The sequence below is a fragment of the Xyrauchen texanus genome, chromosome 23 (genome assembly GCF_025860055.1).
Source record: "Xyrauchen texanus isolate HMW12.3.18 chromosome 23, RBS_HiC_50CHRs, whole genome shotgun sequence".
NCBI classification, from domain to species: Eukaryota; Metazoa; Chordata; class Actinopteri; order Cypriniformes; family Catostomidae; genus Xyrauchen; species Xyrauchen texanus.
The window spans coordinates 34637875-34661846 of record NC_068298.1 but is presented as its reverse complement, the minus strand read 5'-3'; positions in this window follow the sequence as shown (position 1 = coordinate 34661846).

The following is a 23972-nucleotide window of genomic DNA, read 5'->3' as shown; positions in this document are numbered from 1 at the left end:
AATATTTTTTATGAAAAAAGACGAGACTAAAATGTAGGTTTTAAAAATAAAATCTTTACCAAAATCACTTTATTTTCATCAAAAAGAGAGGAGGCAAAATATTAGAGTCTGTTTTTTTTTTTCTAAATTACAATCCAATGGATGGCATGGGCAGCAGTTTCCTTTCCTGTGCTGCATGCGGCATATCAGGACTAAGCAAGCACAGTGAGGACTACCTTTCAAGTAGATTATAGAAAGCTAAAGTTCATTAATTAATGACAGCAACAGTTGGACTTGGGAGAAAGAGAAGATGATATGAAGGCTAACCACAAAAAAATTGAGGTAGGTTAACATCTTGGTGGAATTGTTAGGTTGTTTTTTTTGGCTATACTAAGAAAACTAATGACAACTATATTGGACTACTTAATAAGCTATAATAAGTCAAGGCGGTGGTGTTACATTATGTAATCTGTGTTTTATGGCTAAACCGAACTCATTAAGCTAATAGGCTAGCAAATTGTTGTGACAGAGATGAAAATGAGTGGCAAAGGCAATTAGGTTTGAGTATAGACCAATGACTTGGTGACAATGCTGTGCTTATTTGTCCTTCAAATTACCATCAAAATGAATTTGAATATGTTATAAAAACTAATTTCCTCAAAAAAGGTGTCTGCAGTAATATGCCTGCATAACCCGCATTAAGTACTTATTTTGTGAGTATAATACCACTCAGGGTTTGTGTTAAGTTAAAATCATAGCAATGATTTACCTATAGTGCAACACTTTGATTTCTTGATGCTGCATCTGTCTAAATGTGACTACAATATGACTAAAATGTCAACAGTTTTCAATGACTGAAACTAGACTGAAATACTGAAATGTCTATAATTTTAGTAAACTAAACCTTGACTAAAAAAAAAGGATAAGGTTGACTAAATATGATAAAAACTAACAAGGACATTTGACACAGGGCTAAGACTAAGACTAAATTATAAAATAGCTGACAAAATTAACCCAGTGTCATTACAGTAAGAGTAAATTTTGATGATATCCATCTTTTTTTCTCCCCTTTTCTCCTCAATTTAGAATGCCCTCTAAGTCCTCATGGTGGTGTAGTGACTCGCCTCATTCTGGGTGGTGGAGGACAAACCTCCGTTGCCGCCGCGTCTGAGACCGTCAATCTGCACATCTTAACATGCTGCTTGTTGAGCGCATTACCTCGGAGATGTAGCGTGTGTGGAGGCTTCATGCTATTCTCCGTGGCATCCACACACAACACACCACATGCCACACTGAGAGCCAGAACCACATTATAGCATCCATGAGGAGGTTAACCCAACGCGACTCTACCCTCCATAACAACTGGGCCAATTTGGAGTCACTAAACGCCCTGGATTCAAACTCACAACTCCAGTGGTGGTAGTCAGCGTCAGTTCTCGCTGTGCTACCCAGGCCCCATGATGATATCCATCTTTAATGATCTAGTAAGAGTTTATAATAAGCAAATGTATTTCCACATCAGAATTTAAAGCATTGTTCAGTCTCTTTAGGTAAGTAAAGCAAATGCTAATCAAATGCATCTCCTTATGTTCTTTGTAAAATATTACCATCAGTGAAGGTCTTTATTTCAGAGGTATCCAGAGAGACAAGACATACCACAGAAAGTCCTTTTTACTGCTTCCCCAAAGATTCACTGTTCAAAAACATAGGCTTGCAATAATAATATACTGTAAGTGTAATGACACTGATTTAGATTCAGCATTGGATTACATGGCGTCAGTCAGAGCACTAGAGTACATCCTCAGGCCTTTGAGTAGGTAATGATAATTGCTACAGCGTTCAGCCCTGGAAACCCATCTTTCCATTATTTGCCTGTCTGAGCATTGCTTTCCAACCTGACAGCAGGTCCATCAGGTATCACATAGAAGATACGTCAGTGTTTATAAGGATGGAGAAGACGGGAGATGAACATGATCATGAGGGATGTAGGAGCACCAACATGTTCTTCTCCTCTGGTTAAAACAATATAAATATGCATTTAAGCCTGTGGCATTTGGACTGTGTTCAGTGTTCAGTATCTGCCTGGTGCGATCCACCTTTGAGTGTAGGAAAGAAACTTTAAATGTGTCATGAATATTGTCTTATTAAACTTTTTGTTGTTAAAGGGGGGTGGGGTGTTCATGTTGGACTCCTCTTGTATCCACACGGTGATTTTAGCTCCCAGTCAGATGAGATACTGTCACAGGATTGTTTTTGTGTCCTCCACGTCTCAAGGGATTCAGATCACCCAGAGCATTTTCTCATCTCTCTCCCTCACATCTCTACCTCACTCCCACGAGGGCGTACAGAAACAAAGCAGATCTTTTCACGTTAACAACATAGCCGAGACAAACTGTGTCATGGTTATTGTTTCATCCGAGAATCATGTTATTTCATTTGAAATGCTTTTGGGTTTCACTGGAGAAGGACAAAGAAAAAGTTAAGAAAACAGAGCCTGCATAATTCATCAGTCATACATGTAGAAATCTTTTATTTATTCTGCATTTACCTTTGACATGATTTATTGATGTCAGATACTTGGGAGGCACTGCAGGTGCGGGCCCAAGACAAGGAAACAATTTAAACAACTTTCAAAATGACTAAACGTTAGAATCTACATTTAGTTAGCTGCAAAAAATAACTAGTTGAGTCAACACTACAATGAAAGTCTGATTCATTTCTTGAAAAAATAAAGTTTAAAACAGTCCTGATGCCACAAACAGAATCTTGAAAAGTAATCAAAATCATTATGCTTATTAAATGAAACTTTAAGAACTATCTTTCTAGACATAAATTTAATTGGCTGATAATCGTGACTGCAATTGTAGACATAATGTTCTTATGTATTTAAAAATTATTCTTTGGATAAATCTCACAAAATCAGTAAAATCATGCCCACTTCATATTTCACAATAATAATAATAAAAACAATAATCTTTTGAATAAAGAAAATGTATATAATTTGTTTTGCATTGTTACATTTGCCCTATTGTGACATCATAAGGTGAAGCACAATTACTGTATATACATACAGTATATATATATATTAGGGCTGTCAATTGATTGAACATTTTTAATTACATGGTATGCCAATAAATTAATTGAATTAATCAAATGTAATCGCATACATAAAAATATTAGCTGAGAATGCCCCTCAAATAACAATAATTCAATATATAATGATTAAATAATTATAAATGGTTATATTAAAAAAATTATAATTCAGATAATTAAAATGCATTATTTTATTTTGGCAGACGAGTAAAGCATTGATAAGACAATAAAAAATGCTTTATAATCCAATATATTGTTTATGCCCATATTATTGAACATTCAATGCAAGCAACCTCCTCCCCCTCAGATGGAATATTCCAATGTTTTATGCATCTGCACAAGTTCATAAAAAGGTGAAAGTGAGCCAAATCGCTCTGACATTTTCGTGTGATTTCACCGTCAACTCTGCTGCAAGTTCTAAGCTAAGCTACATTGTTGCTAGTTCAGTTTGAATTGAATTTGTGGAGAGAAAAAAATGTAACCGAAACAAAACTTCCTAAGGTAACACTGTCTTTCCAAATGAATCAGATTGCTGCACAGCCTGCACTGCCACTCGCCGCTGCTTCCACGAGCACAGCACTCACTATAGTTTACCAATAAACAGTTGTTGATGATGATTATGATCTTGGCGTTGACACTCATAAATGAGAACACTTTTTCTCAGACTGTTGACTTGTTTTCACCTTATTTAGCAGTATATATCTGCTTTCAAATGTAAAAGTTTATCAAAGTCTTCTGGAAATATGCAAGGTCAACTTTTAGTCTAATATTTTGGATATAGTTAATTCAAGGTCAAGATGATGGAGGAAAAGTGCATTAAGAATGAGGGAGAGTGAAAAAGAAAAAAGGTATTGTAATGGTATATACAGTATTGTAGTTCATAGAAGCCAGATTGTGTTTTTTATACAATGGGTTGTCGGACATTATTATTCACTCCTTTTTAGAAATTCTGCACAACCAAGGAGAAAGACACAACCATCAACAAATTTGTGTTTGCACAGTCTAGTGGTGTCACATAGACCAATTTTCTCCATACCATTCCATATATATATATATATATATATATATATATATATATATATATATATATATATATATATATATATAAATTTGCAGCCAAAAGTTTGGAATAATGTACAGATTTTGCTCTTATGGAAAGAAATTGGTGCTTTTATTCACCAAAGTGGCATTCAGCTGATCACAATATATAATCAGGACATTAATAATGTGAAAAATTACTATTACAATTTGAAAAAAAAAAATGAAACTACTTCAAAGAGTTCTCATCAAAAAATCCTCCATGTGCAGCAATGACAGCTTTGCAGATCCTTTACATTCTAGCTGTCAGTTTGTCCAGATACTCAGGTGACATTTCACCCCACACTTCCTGTAGCACTTGCCATAGATGTGGCTGTCTTGTCGGGCACTTCTCACACACCTTACAGTCTAACTGATCCAACAAAAGCTCAATGGGATTCAGATCCATAACACTCTTTTCCAATTATCTGTTGTCCAATGTCTGTGTTTCTTTGCCCACTCTAACCTTTTCTTTTTGTTTGTCTGTTTCAAAAGTGGCTTTTTCTTTTCAATTCTTCCCATAATGCCTGCACTGTTGTACATGAAACTGGTGTTGAGCGGGTAGAATTCAATGAAGCTGTCAGCTGAGGACATGTGAGGCATCTATTTCTCAAACTAGAGACTCTGATGTACTTATCCTCTTGTTTAGTTGTACATCTGGCCTTCCACATCTCTTTCTGTCCTTGTCAGAGCCAGTTGTTGTTTGTCTTTGAAGACTGTAGTGTACACCTTTGTATGAAATTCCTCAAAACAATGACTGACTGATGTTTTCTTCTTTTTTTTTATTGTTGCCATTTTTGACCTAATATTGACCTTGAGACATGCCAACCTATTGCATACTGTGGCAACTCAAAACAAACACAAACACAAACACAACGTTAAGCTTCATTTAATGAACCAAATAGCTTTCAGCTGTGTTTGATATAACGGCAAGTTATTTTCTAGTACCAATTTATCATGATTACTCAAGAATAAGGTTTTGGCGTGATGGCTACTGGAAATGTCCTGTCTAGATTTTATAAAAAAATTATTTTTGTCAAATAGTGATGGTGCTGTTACATCAGTAATGTCCTGACTATACTTTGTGATCAGCTGAATGTCACTTTGGAGAATTAAAGTACCAATTCAACTTACCAATTTGGAGAAATTCAATTACCAATCTCTATAAAATATAATATAATATATACAATAATATAATTAATATTAGTATATAATAAAAATCATTGTATTACAGCATTTTGTACTTTGTTCTACAGTAGAAAACACTGTATTGCAGTGATTAAATTCTTATGAGAAACACCATCGAGAATTTAACACTCTTAAAAAAATATCCAGATGCATTACAGTAATGAGAATTTGGATGGAAAATGTACTTAATTTTCATTAATATAATGTCTCAATGCAAAGAATCTTAATGGTCATACTTTTCTTTATGTAAAATATAATTATCCTTTTTTTCCATTTTGATTTTGGTATGAAATATGACTTTAGATTAACTAGAGGGGAGAGAGAGGTGTAACATAAACCATTTAAAATTCACACCTAACTGAAGCTGAGAAAGATTCCTTGCTTTCTTTCCTTTGTCTTTATTAACCCAAGTTTCCAGTCCCGGGCCTCTCCGTTCAGAGCCAGTGAGGAGAATCAGAGATCCGTCGCAGATCTCTCCAGAGCCAGAATGTGCTGGACCTGAACGATTCTGACTTAAAGCTCTATAGATCAGAGCTGCTTTTGGCTCCTCTATGCACCACATGCACCTAAACACACCATCAACACTGTCTCTCGTACCACAGATACTGTCTGCATGAACATACAGAGTGTTTGAAAAGCAACCAAACTGTCTGAGTTATAAGTTTTATTGTGGAAGTACAGTCTTGTATTTTTCTGGCTTTATGCGAAATTCTGAGATGCAATACATCATCGAAGGCTGTAAAAATGAATACTGACATGCTCTTGGATGGAATGTAGCTCTTGGACATCTTCTGCTAAAACTTTATTTAAGATTTAGCCATGAATCAGCGTGAAATATTTGTGCTGAAATGGACTGTGACGCTGTGTTTTCCTGGAGTGATATTTACAAAGAGACTGTTTGTGATGGCAACATGCCTCCACAGGGGGGCCAGAGATGACACCATTTCCTCTCGACCAAACATCTTTCTCTGTCATCAGCTACATCTGTGCCTCTTCCACCTCGAAGATTAGTCTTAAAATGCATAGGGAAGGGGTTTAGAAGCCAAAAACATACCTTTCTGGATAATTGCCTGGCTTAGATGGCGGCACATTCTCACGGAGCATTGTAAATGTTGGGAGTGATGGCATAGATGTGTTTATCCATTCACGGCTGTGCAGTGGAGCTAATTGGGAAGGCTTGCCATTTGGAAGTGGGCAATAGCCTCCGGGCATGTTCAGCAGGCTTGCATTAGTGTGGACTATTTCAAACAATCCACTGCAACACAGTGCATAGTTCAAGCATGGCTCACTTTGCCCTGTGGAATCTTCCTTTGCACTTCGCTTCCACTAACACTTTGTCAGAAGCGTCAAACCCATTTTGAGCCAAAACGATGTTGAGTGGTACTTAAAAAATAAAATTATTATAATAATAAAATGATTATATATATATATATATATATATATATATATATATATATATATATATGTGTGTGTGTGTGTGTGTGTGTGTGTGTGTGCATAAAGTTTAGTATGGTTTAATGGTCATCAGGCTTTATTATATGATATATAATGTAAATGAGCATGAAGACCTGAAAAGTGTTTTTTGGGAACTATAATTTGATAAGTTTTGTTTTTGGCTAATATAAGTATGAATAAGTGTTTTAATGAAGCATTTATAACATGCAAATTAAAATGCTCTCTATCTGGCAAGTATTGAATGTTGTTTTCTTATTAATATTGTTATAACTATATATCAATAATGTATAATGCATTTGTAAGTGACTTATGAACCCCTTTATAAACTCTTAAAGGAGAAGTTCACCCAAAAAAGACAATACTCTCATAATTTACTCACCCTCATGACATCCCAGATGTGTATGACTTTCTTTCTTCTGCAGAACACAAACTAAAATTTTATAAGAATATATCAGCTCTGTTGGTCCATACAATACAAGTGAATGGTGGCCAAATTTTTGACACTCCAAAAATCACATAATGGCAACATAATAGCAATCCAAATAACTTCAGTGGTTAAATCAATGTCTCCAGAAGTGATTTGACTGGTGTGGATGAGAAACAGATCAATATTTAAGTTCTCAATTTCGAGAAATTCTTCTCCCTGCCAAGAAGGGGGTGTATGCATGAAGAATGTAAATCAACCAACTGGTTGATTTAGTTTACTAAAGAACTGGAATGTGAAAGTTAAAATTCAGCCTGACTGAGCAGTGAGGAACATTTATATTAAAAATTGACATAAATATTGAACTGTTTCTCACCCACACCTATCAAATTGCTTCTGGAAATGTTGCTTTAACCACTGGAGTCATATGGATTACTTTTATACTGACTTGTGTGATTTTTGGAGCTTCAAAATTTTGGCACCCATTCACTTGCATTGTATGAACCAAAACACTTGTGAAATTCTTCTAAAAATCTTTTTATTGTTGAAGAAAGAAAGTCACACACATCTGGGATGGCATAAGGGTGAGTAAATGAAGAGATAATTTTCATTTTTCACAAACCCAATAATAAAGGGAACATTGATGTAAGTGTTTTAATGGGTTGATTACTTGATTACAAATTGCATGACTACATTTTTAAGGTAATCCAACAGATTAAATCACTTTTTAGGTAATTTCATTATTTATTTCATGTTTTGATGCAATACAAATCTAAAGTGTAAAATGTATACCGATTTTCATTACTTTTATTAAACATTAGTGAGCATGAAATCAAACAGCAGTTGTCAGCCCCCCTTTCAGTCATTACTGATAATGTAATCGATAAATACTCCATAAAAGTAACTGTAATCTAATTATATTAAAAAATCATATAATATAATCACAAGTATAACATTTTTTGTAATCTGATTATGTAACCCAGATTACATGTACTGTAGTTTATTACTGCCAACACTGAAATGTTTAATATTTTGTGTCTAATGTTGCGTTCACATACAACGCGAAGAAAAATTTCACTTGGCATTGCTCGTGCGGTTTGACTGCTGAATTATAAATTTGTGTTTAAACTTGCGTTCGTGCGAGTAACGCAAACCCGCGAGTATTCCCCCTTCTCTTCCAGAAAAGGACAAGAGGATGGGCTTCTATGACTAGCTGGATAGCTGGAATCACATAGACGCACATATTTTCTGAACTTACCAGGTAGTCCAACTCACTTTCCTCCAAGCGATGTCTTTTTTCGTCCAGTCTCTGTACATGTATGACATTGTGTCATACAATTCTGGGGGTCCACAGACTGCTACAACAATTTTTTCATCCATTTTTGCAGATTTCTTCTAAGTTCAGTGTGTTCGAGATGCGTCATTCACTTCATTCGCGCTACCCGGCAGGATTTTGCGTCTATTTGCGACTCTGTGAATTGACTTTGTATGTAATCACGCCGTGCAAAATGCTCGCACCACGTTGTATGTGAACGCACCAGTCACAATTCATATGTCTAAACTTAGTCGGACCAATCCTGTTACAACTTCCATAAATATTTTGCTTTGAACTGAAAATTATGTCATCTACACACCCTCATGAGACCCAAAAGTCACATGACTTTATTCCTGTGAAACACAATAGGAGTTATCAAAATGGTCCATTTTAGCTCTTTACTATACAAAGAAAATGTACAGTGATTACTGGTTGTCAATTTAAGTTTCAATTTTGTTTGGTTTACAATATATACTGTATGTATTACGTCAGGATCCGTATCCCTATGCATGCCAAATAAAAATGTAACCACTAGACAACTGCCTCTTGCGATAATTTCAAGAACTAGTACTACGTAATTAAAAAGTGTTCATGTTCTTTGTTCATGTTTTATTCTGCCCTGCGTGAGCTAGGTCTGTCACTGGTGCCCATGCCCCCTCATAAAAAGTTGTGCTTAGCACCCCCTGATGCTTGCTTACTAAAATCCTGAATGTATTCCATCTTATCTGATATCTTCCAATCATATTCCTTGTCCAACAGTCACATGACGTGCTATTACACTCCTCTGCAGTTCTCCTGTCATCTCGGGGGCACAGAATCTGACACCTCGTCTGCTCTTAGTGCCACAGCGGCGCTCACAGCGAATATTTAACCCTGCGTTATCACCTCTGCTGAGATCCCTAATTGCTAAAGAGTTGAGGCCTGTGTCACCCCACCACACCAGTGGCACCGCTTTGATAACACTCTTGCTTGGTTGCAGACACTGTCAGGCTAATTAACTTCTCTTGATTAGGGCAATTATCTCCCACACTTTACGGATAATCCCAGCACAGAGCCAAATACACACTTTACCCGCAGATTACTTAATAGATCCTCCCACAAAGCATGTTAGATGGCAGCACAAGCCAGTGAATTAGAGAGCGGGGACTGACTTTAAATCAATATCAGATGTATTTCAGGCATAGTTTAATGTTCTGACACGTGTATGATTGCAGAACTGGATCTAAAATAATTTTTCAGAAATTAACTCATAACCTGGGTTTTTATAATCATGAATTTAAAATGTTTAATTTACCTTTTATTTCTACTTTCATTTTGATTTGTGCTTTCGATGTAGTATGCTTTAGTTGAGTTTTATCAGTGTGTTCTAATTCCAGTTTAGTTTTAGTATATTTAGATCAGTATATTTTAGTATATTAATTTATGCAGTATATTTTTATTGTATTGTAGTTTTAGTATTATTTTAGGGCTGTTAAAGTTAATGGGTTAAGTTAAATTACTATTTTGAGCTGGCAAAGTATATGCATTAAATAAATAATTACAATGTTTATGCCATTTATTTCCCATCTAGTATTATCACTACCTAGTGGATCTTTTATGTTATGAAAATGTTATGTAAATGACAAAACCAGGTTGTAAAGATGAACATTTAATATAGGCTACAGGCCAACTGTGTATCAAAAACTAGAACTAAAATTATTTCATGGTCCTTTTTAATTAATTTAGTTTCATGAACATGCATTTCTTTTGTTTCAGTTTTCCCCTGTTATGTTTAAGTTTTTGCACAACAACAACACTGCTTATAGCTTGATAGAAGAGAAGAGCTGATCATATAAAGCTGAATCCCCTGATAAATTTCACTGCGTCGAGTTTAATGAGATTTCCTTTACATTTCTAAGTGGACCCTTTTCCTTCTGAATGAACTAACCAACAAAAATGGCACCTTTGCTAAAGCGGAGGTGAAATATTTCCCAATTAGAGCAAGTGTTTTCTGCACGGAGGGAAAGAGAAGAGTATCACTTGATCAAACAATAAGACGAGAAGGGCGAGAGAAAGCGAATAAAGAAAAGAGCAGTACAGATGTAAAGAAAAGAAGTGCGAGCTGGTGTAAATGAGTGCCGACAGAAAGCAAGAACCTGCTGTAAACGGGAGGAGACAAAGCGCTTTGCATTAATATTCATGGACCAGAAGAGGCAGATGTGTCTGACATCTGTGTGATGTCAGCGTGTTGTCAACACATTGTTAGCACCGCAAATGTGCAAACAGATTAACAGCCCGCTGAGCCACGCTGCAATGCATTCATGGAGTGCGAAAAAGCACAGCCCCTTGTTTTAGAGAAAGCGACATCTTGTGCAGTGTTCCTTCCTATATTTCCAGAATTTATCTGCCTCCATAATGAAGGTGCTTAATGCCAAGTAGCTCTACAACCAGTGTGTGTCTTTGGCCAGGACTACACACTCCAGAATGGCATTGAAAGCTTTTTTTATGTTTAACTATTTGAAGTTTACTTACTGTCTAGGTTTAATGTGCAGAGATTAGGTTGATTTCCCGGATAAGTGTAAATACTGTGCCTTTGTGGCACTTTTAACACTGCATTGTTTGAATGAGCCTAGGAGGCCTATAATATTTGATAGAAGCTAGAGCGCATTTCATTTGGCAAATGCCATTCTTTTTTCCCATCGATTTTAAACAAAAATGTATTAACATTCTGTTGGCATCAGTCTGTGTTATTTCAACTTATAATAATTTTTTTAATTGTGTTTTATAGCCAAATTCCTAGTGAATTACCCACAATCCTGAAGAGAGATCCACCAATCAGAGAGTCACAACAAACAAGCTCTGCAGTGACCGCCCACACCAATGACGCACTATGAATGATGCAATCAAGTCTCCCTACATTCCTAAATTACTTATATATTTGTAAATGTCTTAATAATTTGCAATACACTAAATACATATTGTGTTTATACTTATAATCAACAACTCAAAATCAATAGTTTTTATTTCGGTTTCTAAATTTGCACTGCTTCATGGGATTGTAGTTCATTCCTTCATAAAAGATGTTAAGAGCACAACATTTTTTCTTTTGTCTTTTGGACCAATTTTAAAATATATATATATATTTTTGCTTCAAATCAAAGCATGGAATCTTGTGATTCACTTCGGAGCTAGTTGGTTTGGTTCATGGCTTAGAAAGCTTTTATGAAGACTTTTATTAAATCCTTATAAAAATCATGAATAGGAAAAATAATTCTGGAACCAAGATGGCTGAAAAAGTCTGCAGGCACTGGTGTGCTCTATGGCAGTTGCTCTTACGCATGGCTCAGTGAATCACCTGAGCCATAAATGCCACATAACTAATCACTCTGGAGTCAAAATAAAGTCCTGACAGTGCTGATTGGCTGATGGCACCACAAGAACATGCACATTCCCAAACCTTTCACTAGCGACTATGGTGAGCACCGGACATGAAAGGCACGTCTGGAACAAAATACAACAAATGTTTAACTGTCATCAATAGAAAAATATGCTATATTGCAGCAGAACTGTGTACTGTAGTTCCGTCATCTACTAAAAGAGGTTAATTGGTGCATGCTAACAACTTGGGCTGAGTTTGGAATAGCATACTACCCATACTAATCTTATTCTTCTGCCATATGTGTCTATGAAATTATAGAAATTTCGAACTCAGCCCTAGTCTCTAAGATTGAATGTTACTATAGCTACATTTTTGCAAACTGTGTTTTACGTGCCATGTTCTACGTTTCATCACAGTTTCCTGGTGAAATTAAAACTGAAGGCACTACAACAACTGTTTTCACACAAATCATTTACTACAATGACTGATTATTACTTTAACCACAATTTGTTGCTCTATTACTCACACACTGCTATGTTATTATATCAAGACACTTTTACTCTAATGCATAATTTGAAAAACAACACATTTTAACAGTTGTATACAGACACACCTACATTTACATGATTATCTCCTATAGAAGCTCACCTGATAGAGCATCGGATATTAAACTCAGACACCTAGGTTCGAGAACATCCAAGGACTTTCAAAACAAATGTGAAAGTAAATACCATAAGTGCCATAGAAGCGACACAAAATGACTTGGTTGTTTCAGAAAATTTGCTTTTCGTGACAAATTTGCATTTACAACACTATAGGTTAGGCTTAGGCGTTGGTTAAGGGTACGTCTGTTTTGTTCACCTCTCATTTAACTTTTAGGACACAATAAGTTAGGCTTAGTCCAAGGTTTTGGTAAGGAAGGTACATTTAACTCCTTTAAACACAATCTATGATTCACCTTTCACCTTAAAATCCTTTTCTGATTACAACATTATTTTACTTTTGGTGCCCCCCGCTGGACATTTCACTGGGAAACTCCAGCCAAACGCACAATACAGTATGTCATTTTGCTATGGCATGTTTAATGGTCATGTAAATGCTATGAGATCGGGCTGCATGTTGACCAGCCAAACTTTGCACACTGCACAGAACATACGGGTTCAGAAATGATATGATAATGAATGTTAAGTGGACTAAGATTGGGTTTTCCGAGAGACCGAACAGATGTTGACGCAATGTGTTTTTAATGGAAATGCTGGACAGAGGTTAATTCAGTGATATTGAGGTGTGTCTAAGGGTGGAGAGCACTCTTGAGCAGACAATGCAGGCCTGTGTGTGTTTGTATGTTTGTTTGTGTGTGTCTGTGCACAAATATACAAATGTAGTATGTGTGGGTTTGGTGGACACTAGCCAGGCAAACCTCTCTTCATTTAACCCACGCTAAAAAAACAAGAACATTCCAGACACTCCTTGCTCTTGGCAGATATGCCTTTGTCTATTTTGGAGGCCCTCTCTTGTTCAAAACACATTTCCGAAACCATAAACTAATTTTTCACCTCTTAAAACCTCTGCCATGAGGACACAGTTACCCAAGCAGGAAACTTATCTGTCTCTGATTAGCATTACTGTGAGAATTGGTCTTTAAATAAAGTGCCCCTAATATGCCCTCAGGGTTTTCAGTAATAACTTGAACTACTGATCAGAATCGGGAATTGGGACCAGAGAAAATCAATGATTTCTGCTGATTTAGAGGCTTGTGATGGAGCACCAGATATAGCAGAGTCGACAGGTAAATGTTGGCAGTTAGCTCTGTTCCACATGTACCCTGCTATAATAAAACAAAACACTTAAGCTAGTTTTTCAGCCTGGTCTGACTGCTCTGTGTGCTGGTTTAAGAGCGGTTTTGGGACTTTTCAGCTGGTCAGGATGGGAGAGCAGATGGTCAGCCAGCTAAACCAGCTAAGAACCAGGCTGGGAGACCAACTAGATCACTTTAAACCAGTTATGGTCAGCAAACCAGTTTAAGCTGGTTTAAGCTTACATTTGTTTTTTGCAGGGTAGTGAGCTGCCTCTCTACCTATACAGGCAGATGCCTACTAAGGCAGCATCGTAACTGCCATGGAACCTCATAAATGGCCAATTTGGATGCTCTAAATTGGCAGCAACTCAGCATGCCACTCAAACATTGAGACTCAACACACAATTGATTTCAATAGACTTTTTTGTTTGTATTCTCGATTAAAAATGATAAAATGCGGCAACATTTTTTAACCCATCCACACGTATGTGAAAAGTATGTTTCATTTCCGCCAGTTCAGCTCGTTGCAGTGCATTCTGAGTTTGCCTTCTCCATGAACATGCAATGTATAATTAAGATGTACACCATTTGGAACAGCCTTTACGTTGAAGCACCCATGAATCCTTAAAATTCTACCTCCATTGGCATTCTCTCTGGGTTTTGGGACAGAGCAGAGTTAAGGTATGTTAAAAGCATCTTCTGAATTGACCACTATTTAAAGTTTAATGATAACATTACAAATCCACTGACTGACATTATTTACTGTAATTCCGTTAAATAGAATCTTTCTCATTGTATTGAAACACATTCAGTGTTTTCCCTGGGGTCCTGGGCAGTGGAAGGACTTCAGGAGGAAGGCAATGACCTCTGTCGCCCTGAACGTGGGCCATAACAATAAGTCTTTGAGTGCAAGTAGAGCCGGCTGCGTGTAAATGGTCCCTCAAGGCAGCCTTCTCAATATGTCAACACAGAGCACACCAGGATCTTCAAACAAACATGTACCAAACATAATAACAACATTAATGAGCCCCCTCCCTCGCAGCACCTAATCCAGCTCCCCTTTTCCCAAGCCACTCCAATGAGCCGCTGAACTTAATGTGTTTTAAAAGAAATACAATTAAGTTTATGAAACAGGCTTAGCCTCTCTCAAATGCTCTTGTTGCCTCTTTCTCTCTCTCAATCTCCCTATCCTCACTTACGATCACATATTTTAATCAGTCTTAAAGGAATAGTTCACACAAATCCTGTTACTATCCCTTATGTTGTTCCTAACTTACTTTAGAAGACGTGAGATACAGTATAGAGCATCAGTCGTATGGATTACTTGACAAATGTGGTTAATATAAACTGTTGTTGTAATTAACTGTATATATTAACATAAAATTTGTGTGTAAGATGGTAAGGATTTGCTCCTAGTTCGGTCAAAATCCAACAGAGTGGTGGTGGCATAGTGGGCTAAAGCACATAACTGGTAATCAGAAGGTTGCTGGTTCAATCCCCACAGCCATCACCATTGTGTCCTTGAGCAAGGCACTTAACTCCAGGTTGCTCCAGGGGATTGTCCCTGTAATAAGTGCACTGTAAGTTGCTTGTATAAAAGCATCTGCCAAATGCATAAATGTAAATGTAAAATCCTCTTGCTGAAGATTCTCGCTACTGCAGGATGGTCATCTTGTGTACTGTATGTATTTTCTAATCTTGCTCCTCAGGGGGAAAATATTTGCTCTCTTCTGATCCCCATGAGATAGAGGAGGAGACCTTTAACTGCACACTGATTGAGGGTTTTGGGGAGCAGGGATGTGAAAGGATGTGAAAGGAAGGGATACTGTATCACTATGCCTACATACAAAGAGATGCTAAAACAATAGTACTATTATATTGGTACGACTAGATACAAAAACCAAACCAAACAAAACAAAAATCTAGTAAAAGCATTGTCTAAAGAGGTGATTTTGAAAGTTTGATTTGACTATGAAATTAAAATATTCATAATGTTTGCAAGAATAGATAATCCAGGAAAAAGGGAAAGAAATATGTGGACACAAAGTTGTGGTTGAATCAGTTGCTCATCTGCGTGAACATGCATTTATTAATTATACAGTACATGTGATTGCATCGAAATGATGGCAATGCTGAGCTTAGTATGATTTGTTACTCACATGGTAATGAAACTGATGTCTACATTTCTGCAGCGCTTCCAGCACGATTAAAAGCTTGTCCTGTTCTCAGTCCATCAGTTTCAAATGTATATCTTGGCAGCATGGAGTATTCATGCAGAAGAAATCAGCAATGTAGTGGTAATTGTTCATCTTAATTGTAAAAACAGCACATAAAGATTTTAAGGAATAGTTCAGCCAGATGTGATAGCAGCAGAGAGCCAATTTACATTTAATTTGGTGCTGTCTTGAAATTCCTGATGCCTTTGCAATATTGAAATGCAGTGAGGAAAAACCTGTGACTTCTTGGGCAGGCGGCTTCATTTGTCAGGGAGAACGAGGCACAGGACCAGCTCCTCCTAAAGCAATTAACTGTGAAGCTGTAACATGGCAAAATCACTCTTACTAAGTGATTTCATCTCTGTCAAAAAGCCCAGATTAATCTGAGTGATACTTTTCATTTAGTTAGCATCAAAACAGCATTTTCTTTAGCATTCCATATGGGGACCTGATGCAATGTATGTCATTAAACTTCTGCAACCAGATGTTTCCTACAGCCACACCATTATCTATGCAAATGTATTCATTAAACAATTGAATTGTGCCGATGATTGACAGCCAGTGGCGTTATTACAGGGGAATGTTATGGAGCAGGGCTAATAATGCTTTAGTCTTATTAACTCGCTGTATAAGCAGTGCATGTGGCAGAGCTTGTGTAGATTAACCCCTACTAATGTTGTAGCACTGAGGGCTACACAAAGATGCCCGCCCTCATGACAGGTAGGGAGAGGATTGCTTTATTTGGATACGAGGAGCGATTTTAACGCACAAATCAGGGAGTGTACGGGGAAGATGCTAATCATAATAGCAGGCCTGAGAGACCTGACTTCAAAATTAGTAAAACAATACAGAATAAAAGTGTATTGTCGCTCCCTCAATGAGACTGCAGAACTTCTTTGCTAGTGCTTGATATCCAAGCAAAGAAATCTATTTCAATTAAAAGTTATTCTATAAACCAATTTAGGTCATGGTGATGCTGTTGAGTTAAAACTTTGGGGCTCTGATGGTTCACTAACAAGGAAATCTCTTTTGTTGTGGTCTTGTGGCCATTATGAGAATGAAATTACAAATTGTTAGTACAATTTAGACAACACCAAGGTTCACGATAATTTACTTTTTGACATCAATTTAACGACTTCTACCTGGGTGGGCATCATTAACCTTCTTTTGGTTGTTCTTGGAAGTTAAACTATTTGCAGGATTATTTAAATCTCCATTGCAGTCAGGAGGGGCGTTTCACACACGGTCCTTCTGCCTGTTCTTATTAATGCAGCTTTGACAAGCGCTCCCCAGACGCCTTACCCCACTGGCTTTAGGGCCGGTAACCTCCTTCTTCAGGATGTTGTTTTAGCTCTGTAAGTGTCCCAGTGCTGCCCGGCTCTGCCACCCTCTGTGTGAGAAATGTGTGCAGGCAGGAAATGGAGAGTGTGTCATACAGGAAGTAAAGGGTTTCTGGCTCTCTTTCATAATAGCATTCAGGCCATCAACATGATTCATCAGTGCCTCCCTTGGACTTCACTATATCATTCATACAGATCGGCAAAGTAAACAGGGACTCGTTCTTGCGCCCGCCTATAGGTTTGCCGGTTGAATGCAAATTATAGCATGGCCCTGCACAGGGGTACTTTTTTCCAATCTTTTCTTCTACACCATTGATTGCAACCAGCAGCACATGAGTATATTTTTCTCAATGTACATTATGGCTATTTCACTTATGTAATATCTAGATTATGAGATAATCATAATATAATTATAATAATAACTTTAACTTAATTAATTACTGATAATATATCTGTAACAATGATGCAGAAATTTCACATGTTAAACCCATCAGCTGTAGTGGTGTTGCTGATTGGTGCTTTTACAGGTGATCGTGTAGCCAATCAATTCAAATCACTCTCTTTCTGTAACATTTAAATTGCTCAGTGTTGCAGACAAGCCGGTTACACAGCAACACTCTGCAAAGGTTTTTTCTTTGAGACCCACCTCCACCCCAGCTCCACATGCCTAGATATACCACATGGGGAATGTTTGTAATGCCTATTTTTGCAGCAGCATGTACACAAATGCTCAATGCAGCATGTGTTGCATTTTGTCTAATTGTGCTATAGCAGCAGCATGTCTACATGCTTAACTCGGTGTGTCTGTGTATTTTTTAGCAGTAGCAAGTTTCTCTAGTTGCTCTGATGCAGCAGCAACAGCAGCAGCATAGCAGATCAAGTACGCCAAGACCAATATCCTATCAATATTACATACCCACATTAACATGCTAAATCTTCCAGAGAGTTGTCATGACTGAAATGCAGTTAGTATGAAATGTGTCAAAGATCTAAGCAATAGTCAACGATCCAACTGAATCATCATGTTAAAAAAAATGGTCAGTGGAGGTTTGTGATTCTCCCATTGAAATCCATATGAAATCATACAAAGCGTCCGTAAACGTAATGCATTATTATGGACATTTTAAGTACATAAGAGAAACCATTTGTTCATCATGCTTAATATGCACACAATGCGGAGGCTAGTAATGGTCCGATTAAGGGGCTTACATTTTGGACAAAGTAATTTCCCTTGGAAATCAAACTCATAATCTTAGCATTGCCATGCTCTACCAGCCACAGAAACACAATTTCCAAGCTAAGTTACCAGGCCCAGATGAAATCTGCTGACTTTTCTTGCATTGTTGCACTAATTTTGGTGGAAGAACATGGAAGGATTGCAGCGGTCTGATGCATCCTTCACAACCTAGCACTCAGAACCAACCTGCAAGTTCGGGAATTGCGCTGTGCAACTTGGGTTCAGGTTTGGCACTAATGATTGGCTTGGGTTGAAAATGAACCAGTTGCTCGCTCACACTCCCATTTGAGGGCGTTCCACTGCCGCTCCCAGTGCTTCCGGCCACAGAGCTTGTTCCGCTGCTGCCAGCGCTCTCAGCCACGGAGTCTGTTCCCCTACTGCTGCCATCGTTCCCGGCCACTGAGGCCATCACCCTGCCGAACCCCTCACCAGCAGCCGCTGCCCTGTCTGTCTAGTGTCCACCAGTCACTGGCACTATGTCTGACCCCACGCCAGTGGCCGTAGCTCTGCCTGTATGCCCCCCAGTGGCCGCCACTCAGGCTCTCCACTCCCCAGTGTCTTGTCTTGTTTTCTTTCTGTGTGGCAGGATACTGACAATTTAGACTTTTTTGTTGTGTTTGCTAGTTTTCTACACATGGCTTTGTGTTTGTTGGCCATGTGTTTCCTGTCTCCACATCCTCATTCCCTCACCCCTCCTCTTCATTCAGTCCTATTTCTCTCCATGTTATGTCACTTGCTCTCACATGTTTCCACTCGTTACCCTCCTCATTTCCATCCCTTTATATTCTCCTTTATGCTGTGCAAAGAATGTTGGTCTAATGATTTTTCCTGTTTCACATGACTTATTTTAGAACTCGTGTCCACAGTTAATCACCATCAACAGAAATAGTGTTCCACATTTTGTGGTAATATATTTTGTTTTTGGTCATCATCTTGACCAATAGAACACTTAATCATGATGTAATGTAATTTATCTATACTCCTATTTCAGTCTAATATGCAGAGTCTAAGGGTGCTTACACACTTGGTTTGATTGCTTGATCCTGCAGGGTTCTGCTGATATTATTGTTATTATTATATTATTATATTATGTATTTGTAACAGGGTTTAAAATGGGCAAAGAGGAGGCGGGAAACAGACGAACTGTCTAAGTAATATTTAATTTGAACAAAAAGACACAAAACACAAAGGCATACATGACAGCTGTGTGTGGCTCTCTCTCTCTCCCAAACTGCCACATCCGGCTCTGCCTTATCCCTCTCCTTGGCTGATTAGCCTGATTGGGGGCCGGCCATGCTGACTCAAGTCCTGGCCCTGCCCTCCTCATCACAGTATTATTTGGGTCCAAATGATGGTTTGATTACCACAAGAGAACAACTCCAAAAGTATTGAAATATTTGTCCATTAGTGTTTGTCTATTGCAGACCTGCAGATGCATTGCAAGAGATTTGAAGAATGTGTGCTGTTCTCTAAAAATATTTATTCAAAGACAAGCAGGTATGAGAAATGCATTATACCAGAATAATTGTGACTGTGAGCATTTAAAGACACAAATTACAACAATGAACAATACCCCAGACAACCTTTTCAAGCAGACTCGGGTGTGGTTTGCAGGTGTGCACCTAAGTTTGGAAAACAACATTCACACCAACCAAATGAAGCAAAATGTTATGAGAAAAACTTTATCGTGAGCTTTGGACCTGTTTGTCCCACTAGTGGCAGATGGGTAGAGTGTGTTATTATATTTTGCAATTCTGTTTGATGCTAAATTAGGTGGCAAAGAAATTACACATTTTCTCCTTGCTACAAAGCTGATGAATACATTGATTTGACCATCAACACATGGGGGAATTGGTCAATTTATGCTATAAATTCCAAAAGCAATGTCTTGTCCCATAGAATCTCCTGAAATATGTTAAGTGTCACCACCACAAACCTGCAATAAACGTTTAATATCTTATCCAGAGGTAGCCATTCTCAGTTACTTTATGCTTGTTGTCATTCCCAAAGATAATCTTGCATGTCACTTCCTGTAACTGGACCCTCACTGAAAATGTTTGCCTGTGTTGTGCGATTAAAATTAGCTTGATTGCTACGTATTATGTTGGTTTGGAAGATATTTTCCATGTTTGTCTTTGAAATCAAATTATAAACTACATGCAAAGATACGTCTCTTGTTTGCACCTCCAGTCAATTCCACTTAGTCCAACTCACTCCAGCCTCAAAAGAGAATGTTTTCTTGATAGAGGTGGAAGAAGTTCAATTGTTCCTGAGCTGCTGCTATTGCGATGAGCCTGTTTCCTGCACAGGTGATTCGGTGGAGTGTTTCTGGAGAAGGGGGGTGTTCGGAGGGCTGTGGGCAGTTTTGTGTTTGCTCTGTTACACATGCTACTCTCCCTCAGGCTGTAGACTGGTTTGTTCTAGTTCAGTACACCCAACTTCCTTCAGGGTGTTTTGGAGCTAATCCACCTCCCTCTCTATCTCATTGCATGCAGATTTTATGTTCCATGTTCTTAGGCAGTTGTATTAATGAGGAGACTCTATTCATAAACAACAGACTGGTACATATGCTTTGCCTTTCGAAACTCGCCTGTCTGCAGCTTTACCGTTAACATGTGAGATTTCATCAGCTTCTTGCAGTTACATGTTTTCTGTGCAACACTCATGTCGGATTTACTGCCCAAGGCCTTGTTCTCTCACTGCTGGAGCCAGTGAAAATGTAAAGATTTCTGTAAAAAATTCCAATCACTATCCCTGTGGGACTTTATGGAAGAGAGAAGGGCCCCAACTGTTGCTTGCAGGGCTCAGAGGCCCAGGTAACAGTGTTTTCTTTTTCTGCAACATCCCAGAAAAACCTGTGGCAGAATTAGGTATAAGAAAATATTAATACTAACGTTCCTATCTGAACCAAGAGGCTAGAAAAATAAAGAGCTGAGTGTTGAATATTCAGAATCACTTGTCAAAGACAATAGAACACAATAGTCTTATTTATAAGTGTATGCAAGTGTGGGGTATGTAATGTGTTTGTTTTCTTATAGCTTTTCACTGCTGCCTCACAATCCGTATTCTCAAGGGTGAGTGGGAAAATGTTTGTGTAAGTGAGTGAAAATCCAAACAGAGCTTCAGCAATGTCTTAATTAAATGCATGGCCAGCAAGGTGACTGGCGCTATCTCTTTTTAATTGTCTCGAGAGGATGTTAAAAATATGAGTCACATCTATATGTCCGCCGGAGTATCTACTCAAACCAAAGCCGACCTTGCTAATCCCAAGACCTTCACTATTTTATCTCCCTCTTTGAGAAAACAATTGTTTCAAAGCTGTATCACTTTTTTTTGCCTTTGTAAATACACAAAGATATTTTGCAGATTGTTTATAGTGCTTTGTTTTATAATGAGTACTGCACACTGGTGGAGGTTGAGAAGAGGCATCTGCTCACAATACAAAGCGCTTTGAGTGTAGTTTCAGAAAAAAGCACTATGTAATTTTAACATTCATTCATTCATTCATGAGGACTGAGGTTATCAAACTTCAAAATAGACATGTTCACACAGAATATCAACATTCTGATTCCGAATGTTCATGTATGCTAAAATCGACCCCATTCTTCTGAATTACAAAGACGCGGCATGTCCCATCAGATATTTTTGCATCAATTCAAACATGATCACATTTCTTTCTAGTGCTTATCACAGCATGTTGCGCAAGCAACCTCCTAGACACAGGTTGTGGTCCCAAGGAAACCAGTAAGTATTTGCATTCACACACTGTAAACAATAGACAGCACAAATTAAGGGTTGTTTTTAAAAGTTTAAATTTTCAATCCACTGATAATCAGGTTTAGGGTTTGGGTTTGAGTCAGTGATGTAGTGGTCTAATGCACATAACTGGTAAACTGGTAATCAGAAGGTCGCTGGTCCAATCCCCACAGCCACCACCATTGTGTCCTTGAGCAAGACACTTAACTCCAGGTTGCTCCAGGGGGATTGTCCCTGTAATAAGTGCACTGTAATTTGCTTTGGATAAAAGCATCTGCCAATGCATAAATGTAAATGTAAATATACACCCTGTGGACATTTCACCTCATAAACACTTCCAGGTTCGGCCACTGGGGGCAGCGGTTTGAATATTGAAATATCAAACACAGTGTGTTTAGTCTGGCAGCATATTGAAAAGTGTTACCAAAAGAGATTTAAGACTCAACTTGGACTTGTAACAATAGACTTCAGCCCTGTTCACACTGTCAGTGACTCACAGGCACATAGCGATGGGAGACCATTCATTTTCAATTAGAGCTGCTGAGTTCCAGTGACATGAGTGACAGCAACTGTTAGCAACAAGATGTGAGAGATGTGACAAAGTTGAGAGAGTTTGAGATATTGCACAGCACCAACCAATAGGAGTGAAGACGTTGAAGTTGAATGCAAGCAAGATGTAGAAGTGAGTGTTGTAATCAATATCACTGTTTTATATTAACTGACTATAACCACATACATAGAAATAACAAAACAAAAAAAGATGCATGGAAAGTGTAGTTTGATTAATAAATGGTTAGATCGTTCAGCTTGTTTTTTGTTTTTTTATCACATCCTCCCTGTGGAATGTTTATTTTTAGAGGTAAGGACAATTATTTATTGTGAAATAAGAATGATATCTTAGTTTTACTGGCATTGTACAGTATCTTATCTGTGGTCATATTTTGTAAAGCTATGAACAGTTGTGCAGCTGACCAATAATGTTATAGCGACGAAAGAAATGCCAACTAGCGAAAAAGAGTACATAGACTGCCATGTGAACGGGGCTTAAGATTGAGGCATGACTTAGACTTGGCCTTGAAAGACTTGAGACTTGACCTGGACTTGTGACAAAAGACTTGAAACTTAACTTGTGAACATCTAATTAATAGACAGAATTTTACAATTTCTGCAGCAACTAAAACTTTATTTAAACAGAACTGTATTCAAAAATACTGCTGGCTAAGTGTCAAAGATAAGTTGTTAACTATAGGCTGTACACTCAAATGAAAACACCATGTCCTTGAGTGTCCCCGTCCATCAATGACAAATCCTTCTGACTGCAGGCATACATATGTTTCTTCAGTGCGTATTCCCATGGACCAATCAGCATATTAATGCACTAGCTCTGCTATATACTACCAGTTTTCAGGGTGTGTGTGGAAAGTTTGACATTTGTGTGTGTGGAAAGCCTCTCTAAGATATGCAAGGCCATAGCAGTAATCCCACAGTCCTCTCTGTGGATTCCTGGAATACTAAATCAAAATTATGGAATAATAACTCCAGGGGCCCCTACATCTTTATTCTGCAGAGCACATGGTTTTAACACAAACGATAACACACTAGACACAGGTAATAATACTATTGGGGAAATTTTTTGTAAATTAACTGAATAGAATAAATTATTCAATTATATTTAGCATTGGAAACCTTTAACAGGTCATGTAAACTAACTAGTTCACATAAATGACTCACACATT